Raw genomic sequence first — 9135 nt, forward strand, 5'->3', positions numbered from 1 at the left:
CCTATACCTTTTGCTGTGGCTTGCATGTGTTTGCACATCAGAATTTAGACACCCATTAGGCATGTCACTCATAACCTAGCTATGCTTAGGTGACACATCTTTCATCTCATTTTATGTGTGCTTATTATTTTATCCTCAGGAAATGCATGCTTAGGTAGACGATTCCTGAGGATTGTTCCTATTTCATATGATTTTTACCCAAACTTCTTTGGAGTTAATAATAAATGGCATAAGAGACCAAGTGCTTGCACTCGGACGAATCGGGGGTGCTCTCAGACCTTCCCCATTCGTAACCAGGCGAACCCATATATATTTCTGGTTATCCATTGCACAGAGGATTTGATTTTAGGGTTCCATGGTATATCCATGGATGGCGACTCTGAGTTTATTTCAGGTATGTCTTGGTTTCGAGTCTTGGCTCCGGATCGAGACATATCTCTTTCTTTTTATATCGCCACTCGTGCTATGCTATGAGGGTGGCATCCGTTTCGAGAGTTCCTTGGTAGAGCTCTCCATTCACGTGGATGATCCAGAGGATGGTGTAGGGACTAGTTTCCCTCACCTCACTACCTCTTCGGATCGGGGTCCACAGATTCATATGGCATCTGCTATTAATTTTGGAAGAAGAGGCTACTTTGATCGAACTCGTTGCCTGTTCCAATAGCTGGGCACATGGATTTTTTTTCATCATTATTTCTAACTTGATTTTAAATTTATTATTATTATTAATATTAGTTTCCCATATGGCCTGTTTCATTCGACAGCAGCCACCCTGTGAATGGAGGCAAAATCTGCTGAAAGGTGAGCCTCTCTGGCTGCTGTCGGATGCAACAGACCATCCGCAAGCAAATCCCTTAATATAATGTACAATAGCACCACCATGATCAATGGTAATTGAAAATTTTTGTTTCACTAGGGAAACATGAAATTACACTACAAGAAAAAAGACATTCAGCGACGTTCACAAAAAACGGCACTAATATTTTATATATACCGATGTTTGTAAAACTACCGACAGTGAAGGATTGTTCCCGCCGGAAGTAACTTATCCCGCCCAAAACATGCGTAGTATTTCTTTACCGACGTTTAAGGAACGCCAATAAAAGTAATTATTTACCGATGTTTTATATGTTAAACGTCGGTAATTAATTGGATACATGCTTTCCTTTTTTTATGACGTTCACGACCGTCTCTGATTATTAGAATTACCGGCTTTTTTTCCCAAACGTCGGTGACGTGTTAAAAGATAAACTCGCGCCCTAGCTTTTCCCACCCCGCTGTTTCTAAAACGTTCTCTCCCTTATCTCGGCAAGAAATCCTCCAGAAAAACTAATTTTCGCCCTTCTAAATCGAAACCTCCCTTTCTTGCAAAAAAAAGCCTAATCTCCGTGGAGAAAAAACCATAATCTCCATCCTCTCCAAATCATCTTCATAGAATATATGGTCCTAACCCTTGATCTGAAACGGGTAGGGCATATCATATAGCAGCCACAAACAATAAGAGGAAAATTGACAATCATCTCAAAGTAGCTCTCCAGCTCTTTCCAATCGCTTGTTAGGGTAAGTTCTCTACATTATTATTTTTTTCATTTTATACTGTTTTTGGGCTTTTTTCATAGATCATTTACTTTCTGCTTATTGGGTTTCTGTGCATTTGTTTTCCCTATTCTTCTTTTTGTTCATTGCCAATATAGCAGCCACAAACAAGAAGAGGAAACCCACATCGGCAATCATCTGAAAGGTGAGCTTTGGTTTATCCATTTTGTTAGCACATAACCCATGTAATTTTTTTTTTCATTGATTTTTATTTCCCAGTTTCTGGTATTTGTAGACTCTGGAGAGTTTGCGTTGAAGCCCTAAAAATTTGTATAAAGGATTTACTCCTTTTATCTTCCCATTTCTTCATATTTTATATTTATTTATGATTTGAGTTTGTGTGATAGCAGGAAGTGTATCTGGAGGTTCATGATTTCTTCCTATTTTATATTTCTCCTTGCCCTAGGGCTTTGCTTTTGTTTGATTTTTTTCCATCTAGGCTTTTATTTATTATTGTTGTTGTTGTTGTTGTTATTACATGCCTTGGAGTTCCAACAGTGAGTATTTTTTTTAGATGTTGTGAAAAATCCATACTCAATCTGCCCTATTTTGTGTCCCGTCAGGTGTTTTTTTCTTTGGTTAAGAAAGCTTTCGAATAGACCTGAAATTCATGCCATTCAATTGCCATGGAAGCTGTCAACGAAGACCACTTTTATTCAAGTTGTAAATGCCCTATTTACCCACCTGAACACCCGTTGAGTGTGTGCTCTTTGCCATGTTCCATCAGCCAATCAAATACTCTAATTAGTGAGCCCATGATTAAATAGTTGCTAGTCACATTTTGAATTTGTATTAATGTCAGTTTGTATGCCAAACAAGCTGTGAACCAAGGGCATTAATTCCATTTGCTACCAAGGGCATTAGCTCCATTAGCCTCACATTTAATTTGGTACATCAACGCCCATTACTTCTATTAGCCTCAAGCAAGAACAATCGTGGAGAAGTTGTTACAACCAAATTCATTAACAGGCCATTACTGTTCTGTCTTTGAGAGTTGTTTTGTATTGGAGTGCAATATTAAGGAATGCATGTATGCTGTCTGTTTAATATCCTCTGAGAGTTAACAAGATTCTAGCGTCTTAGTACTTCCACAAGAAGTTGGTTGTGGCAACTATTTCAATTTATATGCTCAAAGTTTGTCATAACCTCAACTTGTGGTACTGTAACTAGAGAAGACACAACCTAATCTATATATAGTTTCATTTCACTGTTTTGTCAAAATTCATGATCTAGTCTATCTCAATTCATTTGAGAATAATGAATTATGTCATCTGAATGTGTCGTGTTCATCTTCAAATCGTTTCTAACCATTTTCTCCCAATAGGTTGATTTCATTCAATGTTGCTTTTATCTCCTCTTTCTTGAATATTACCTATGCGATAAAAAATTCTTCCCTTAGTTTAGGCCATAAGTAGCCTGAATCTTCATTATTTCCTCCTCATTTGTGTATTTATTTGATTTTTTTCTTCACAACATTGAAAGAGCAAATATGTTAGGGCAGTCCTATAGAAGAATTCTGAGATTGATCAGAGCTGTTGATCTAAACCGTCGGATTTGTGTGAAATTTTGAGGATTTTCTCAGATTATAGTCAACCAAACATAGTCAATTTTCAACTCGATTTATCAGTCAGTGTGTTTTATGATCAGTATTTTATCTGAAAATTGAAATCGTGCGAATTTAGAAAAACCTCCAAGATTTGAGTTTTTATGATCTGATTGAACTTGGATTTTGATAATTTCCTTCTAAAGTTATTTCCTGTCTCGTACTAAAGTTTGAAAGAAATCCAACAGCTGGATCATTTCTCGAACCAATTTCTAAAGTTATCTATTTTCTAATTCTAAAAATTCAAATTTCGTTATTCTTGAAATTCGTGGATCTGTCCTGCATCAAGCAACCATCTCACCTTCTTTACGAGAGTAATAAAAAAAGATCAAATCATAGATTTGGACAGTTAGGGTAGCAGGGAGAGTAGCGATAAGGGCATGGACTGGCCATTCGATGGTGGCGGTGGGAAGAGCTTTGCAATAAACAAAGATCAAATTACATATTTGGACAGTTGAGGGTTGTGGGGACAGGAGCGATATGGCAGGGACTGAACCTGGCGTGATGGCAATTGGAAGAGTTTTGGGCAGTTGAGGGTAGAGACAACTAATAGATGGGAGTGATGATAGTGCTTTTTGGATAGGTTATGTAAATTTGGCAACAAAAGATGTGTTGGATCGCACCAGGTGATGCTTTTGATCTAGCATATATGATTTCCATATGAGGTGAGCCTAACTTTGAAAAGTTCTATTCCTTTTTTTTTCATAGGTAAAAGAGAGCAATTGATAAGTTCTATTCTTAAGTTAGAATAAATTAAAAATGCATAATAAGTTGGGAAACATATTGTAATACTTCGCTGAACTAGTTGTGATGCCTGTCTCATTGGTTTTGGTTGTTACTAAACCTAATGCTGCTATTTGCTTTAAGGTGTCCTAGGCTTATTGTACTAGACCTTTTTACCCGTTCCTTCACTTTCTTCCTCCTTCCTGAGTGCTTAAATTCATTTGATTTGCAGGTCATTGATTACTACTCTAAGAAAGGTGTTGTTGCACAGTCCTTTAGCTGTAGATTTTCCAAATTCAAGCTTTTTTACACTGTTTGGCTTTCCTCTCAAACAAGGAGAAACAGGCAAGTAAAGAAATCAGAATCTATATGATGTTCCTTCTATTTGTATATTACATGCATCCAAATGGACCCTAGCTAAAAGATAGAGTTGGTGTTTGGAGTAGCCTCTCCCTCTTTTTCTGATCAAAAGATTATGAATAATTAAGAAAATTATTGTTGATTGATGTTATGGTACTAGGGGCAACAAGTGGAATTGGATATATAGCAAGAACGCAGTTCGATAGTATAGTGTAAATTTTACCCAAAAGGATATATAGCGAAGTTCTACTAGTATAGTGTAAATTTTGTACTTAATGTATATGTTAGTTTTTCATGTAATGCTTATTTTCTTTAAATCACTGATGTAAACTTTCCTTTTGGGTACTACAGGTGACATAATTTTGTCTGAGCCATGAGAAAAAGAAAGAATATGCCGAACACCCATGAGTCACAGCCTTCCACTCACAGGCAAGAGCCCCATCATTATCATATGAGAGAGCCACAACCCTCTTCCCAGAGGCAGCCAGACACCTCCGCTCTCCCTCACGACTCCCATGCACCTTGGCCGGCATGGGAGTCACAAGAGACTCTCCCACCTTCATATGTACAGGAGACGGTACTACCCTCGGATACGCAAGAGACGCTCCCTCCTTCGCCGTCTCAGGATCCCTCCGTTCCATCCTCATCGAAGCATGTTCGAGGCCCGACATATTGCAAATCCGTGTGGGCTTCTGATGAGATGATAAATGTCAGATTTAATGCGCTTGGATAGCCGTGTACACAAAACACATGTAAAATGCTGAATTTATTTGGCAGCATCGCGAGAATGGGTGATAAATTGCCCATTGATTGTACAGACTGGAGAAAGATGCTGCAACAAAACAAAGAAGATGCATGGGTTATTACAAGGTAAGACCATTTGAATTCTTCACAGAAACACATACACACACACACACATATAAATTTAATATATCATACGGCCGTCGTACTATTCTTACATGTAATGTAGGAAAAATGCGCCATTGATGATGAGCGTAAAAAATGGGCTATTGAACGAATCGGTAGGCAGTGGAGGGAATGGAAGAGTGAACTAAAGACCAAATACTTTGATCTGAATCTCCCATGTACTGATCGTAGAGCGATTGAGTCGCAATACATGTCTCTTTGTCGACACTGGAATACGAAAGAATCAAAGGTATGATTTTAAAAATTCATGTCTCATTTTTTCAATTCGAAAAAATATATAAAAATAACTTAACTATCTGTAATGGCGTAGGACCTATGCGCACAAAATAAACTCAATCGATCTAAACTTAAAATCAAACACAGGGGTGGAACAAAGGCCATTCCAGTATATTGGAAGGAGGAGGTGGGGTTGTGACTGAGTTTTTTAATTTACTTTACTTTTGATTATGACAAGCTATCAATGATATTCTTCATTTGAGGACAGATTAAAAATAATGATGGGAATACTATAAGTCGAGGTGACATGTTCATTCGTCTTAACCACAAGAAAGACGGGACTTATGATGTTGTAGAGCAAAATATTATAGTACGTTTCATAACATTGATGCTTGTTTAAAAAATGTTATAGAACCGTGTAAAAGATTTTATTCTATCACATATTGTTTTTTTCAGGATTAGATAAAAGAGATTGAGTCTCAGCATCCAGATATCAGCCCCGCTGTTGCCCCAAATGACAGCCTCGGCATTGTACTTGGTGTGGAGAGACGTGGTAGGGTACGCATGATGGGTGCCGGGGTTACCCCTACTTCCGTATTTGGCTCTACGCGCAGCATTGGGATATCACAAGAGAGGGCTGCATCACTTCAAAGGGAGAACGAGGAACTTACATATGAGGTGGGATGTTTGAGAGGGAAGCAGGCCCAAATGGAACAATCAATGCAACAAAATCAGGCCCATTTGGAACGCCAATTGGTGGCACTCGTAGCACAGTTCCAAGGCGTCCAAAATAGCAATGTACGACATTAATTTTTTATTCAATACATAGTTCTTTTAGTTCACTATTACCTTAATATGTATCTATCTTGTTGTATGCTAGCCACCCAACAAACATACTCAGTCACGATCGCATGCAACCTCCTCAAGCAGCCATAGATATATCCATGGCGATCGGGTATAACTGTTATTTAATTTTAGCTTAAATGATATATTGGTTTGTGACTTTCCTGCTTAATTGTATTTTTTTATTTATGATCATTTGGATTTTTCTAAAGTTACCTTAATGAGCACTCAAAATGATGGGATTGAAGTGGCCCGTGGTATTCGGTTGAGTGTCGATCCGACACATGAAGTCGAGGGGGTGCCATTAGGCCGTAATTTCGCTATGGTTTAGATCACGGTTGCATTGGAGCCGAAAGAGCCTCTGATTAGAAAAATCGATCTCTACACTGAGATTGGAGACGCTGTAGGTGGAATAATCGCTTGGCCATCGAACTGGGTAAGTTATTTTATTATGACGACATGTTTATTATAGCTTGATGCTAAATTTATTCACAAGTAGTATATTTATTTATTATTGTAGGTGGAGTAATCGCTTAGCCATCGAACTGCGCTTTTTTGTTTATGTATAGATGCGGTCATACTTTCTTGGATTAGTGCTTCTGTTTATTAAAGGTGTATTAGTATTCGTGTTCCCTCTTCATTTAAGGTAAAATACACTCTATCCTTTTCTTATATTATGGAAGCTGCTTTTTAGAAGAACACACATGCGTATTTGAGAAGGAAATTCAGAATTTTAATGATTTGCCTTGCTGAGAAATAGGCCCAACCATCATCACCTATGAGACTTTCCCAAGCCAAAGGTATTCCCTCCTTAGACGACCCTCTGACAAAACTGCATTTCTTGAAGGCTTTTACTGTTGAACTGTCTTCCCAGTTGAACTGACTTTGCTTAAACTAGCTTTTCTTTCACTTGATTTTTGAAATCCTTCTTTCAGGATTTGCATGGTTCAAGTACAATTGCAGACAAGCTGATACCTTACCTTGTTATCATTACTATGTCAACTTAATATCAAGTGCACACTATTTTATTCTTCATTCCCTTTCCTCTGTTTATCAATGTTTTTTTCTTTTCCTTTCTTATATTGTTATGCATTCTGTTTGGAATTAAAACCCTGAATTTGGGTTCTTTTCATAATTTTTTCATGTAAGTTTGCTTTTATTTCTTTTATTGATCATTAATTTTTTTTGCCTTACTATTTTCTTAATCTATAATGCCACCAGTTGAGAACTACTGTTTTTTAAAACCAATTTGCTCGCATGTCTTCTCTACCTTTCTTTCCCCATTCTTTCACCCCTGCATTGTGCATCGCACGATTGGTCCCACTAGTATATATATGTAAAAAAGAATCCTGGACGATGTGAGTGCGCCACGTGGTTTTCTTTCCTCATATGATTCATGATTATGAAAAAAATAGAAAAGTAGCTGATTTTTTGCCTAAATACTCTATGGCAAAAAATTGACCAAAGTCAATCGTTTTTGTTGAAGAGTCCTTTTTGTTTTTAGTTTACTGTAAGATAACTATAGTTTGAGTTTTCTATTATCTATAGAACTGTGTGGATAGATCTTATGTTGGGATAGAGTTTTTATATCCTAGGACTCTAGGTGTTTTGTATTAAGGAAGAGTTCTATTTTATGTAGAGTAGGTTGTGGTTATTATAACCGAACAAGCAACTTCATGTATTTAAACAGTCGAATATAGATAAAGTGATAAGCTTTCACGTTTTATCTTTATCTCAAGTAATTGTAATTTTACAGTTTTGCAATTTTTTTGTCTCTTTCCAATATTTTGTTTCTACTTCCAAAATTACGATTATTTAATCATCTAATGAGTGTGATCATTTGGATAGACAGACCTTGTTTGTGATGTGTTCCATTTCTACTTTGTAGAGTTATTTGTAGGTTTTTATTACTTATTACATTTTATTTTTCTATTTTTATGTAGCAACTTATGGGTTCTCATTTACATCTTTAATCTATTTGGGTCTCATTTTGTGTTCATTTGATTTAAATCCTGCAAATCTGTTCATTTGATGTATTGGTGGTTTTGGGTTTCCTGGGTGGTAGTAACATTCTTGATTGTGAATAAAACACAAAAATTAATCTTAGGGTTCAATTTTTTCTTTTATTTGGTGTGCTACAATTTCGTAGTTGTTTTTTATCCGCCATCAGTGGTCGCTAACAAAAATATTTTCTAATTATATTTTGTTTTGACAGATCCAGGAAATGGTTAGGATTGCACAAGAAGATACATTTTGGGTTGGGCAATGATATTTTCACTCCCCCTGCAGCACGCATTTGTGCCCCTTTTAACGTGATTTGAAGTCGAAAAGCGTTAAAGTTGCCCACTATTCACATTATAAGGGGCGCGAATGCGTACTCCAGGGGGAGTGAAAATTTCATTACCCTTTGGGTTGCGCAAGAACATAAAATCTCAAAACTTCTATGGTAGGCTCAATTTCATCGGTTCTTTTGCTATGGATTTATTTTTTGTGTAGTAAGTAAATGAGTATTATATTTGTATTTAGTGATTTTTTATTAATCTTTTTCATATATGGAAGAATTGTAATTCAATAACTTATTGCACTCTTTATTTTTTCACTTTTTTGTTTGTTTTCGATCTAAATTAACATTGAACCCTTGATCTTTTTAACTGCTCACTGCTTTGTTAAAGAAACATTAAGGCAGCCTTGGTTGGAAGTCATTATCTATGAAAGTTTTTTTCTCTCAACCCGTGCAACACACGGGTTTGCTACTAGTGATTCATGAAAATCAAAAAGAGGCTAATCATATAGCCTCAAAACGTTGATGCAGACAAGCGTTTAAAATTTCGTCCAAAATCCGAGGTCAAGACCGAAACCGAAACGTT

General features: G+C 36.8%; 1 long non-coding RNA gene across 14 annotated transcripts; it reads left to right on the top strand.

The window, feature by feature from the left end:
- Window positions 1-1289: 1289 nt before the first annotated feature.
- On the top strand, window positions 1290-8847 carry LOC143889987 (uncharacterized). Of its 14 annotated transcripts, none has more exons than XR_013255083.1 (10): window positions 1290-1560; window positions 1698-1741; window positions 4155-4267; window positions 4634-5438; window positions 5520-5612; window positions 5694-5795; window positions 5882-6223; window positions 6306-6704; window positions 6789-7068; window positions 8484-8847. It is a non-coding gene; the product is annotated as an uncharacterized LOC143889987 (long non-coding RNA). The 14 variants fall into 14 exon arrangements; XR_013255081.1 differs by lacking the exon at window positions 8484-8847 and adding an exon at window positions 7204-7459; XR_013255078.1 differs by lacking the exon at window positions 8484-8847 and having other exon boundaries at window positions 6306-6380; window positions 6481-6704; window positions 6789-7194.
- Window positions 8848-9135: the final 288 nt, after the last annotated feature.

This window comes from Tasmannia lanceolata, unplaced genomic scaffold (genome assembly GCF_043159265.1).
Source record: "Tasmannia lanceolata isolate RefF3 unplaced genomic scaffold, GAP_Taslan_0.1 ptg000013l, whole genome shotgun sequence".
In the NCBI taxonomy this organism is placed as follows: domain Eukaryota; kingdom Viridiplantae; phylum Streptophyta; class Magnoliopsida; order Canellales; family Winteraceae; genus Tasmannia; species Tasmannia lanceolata.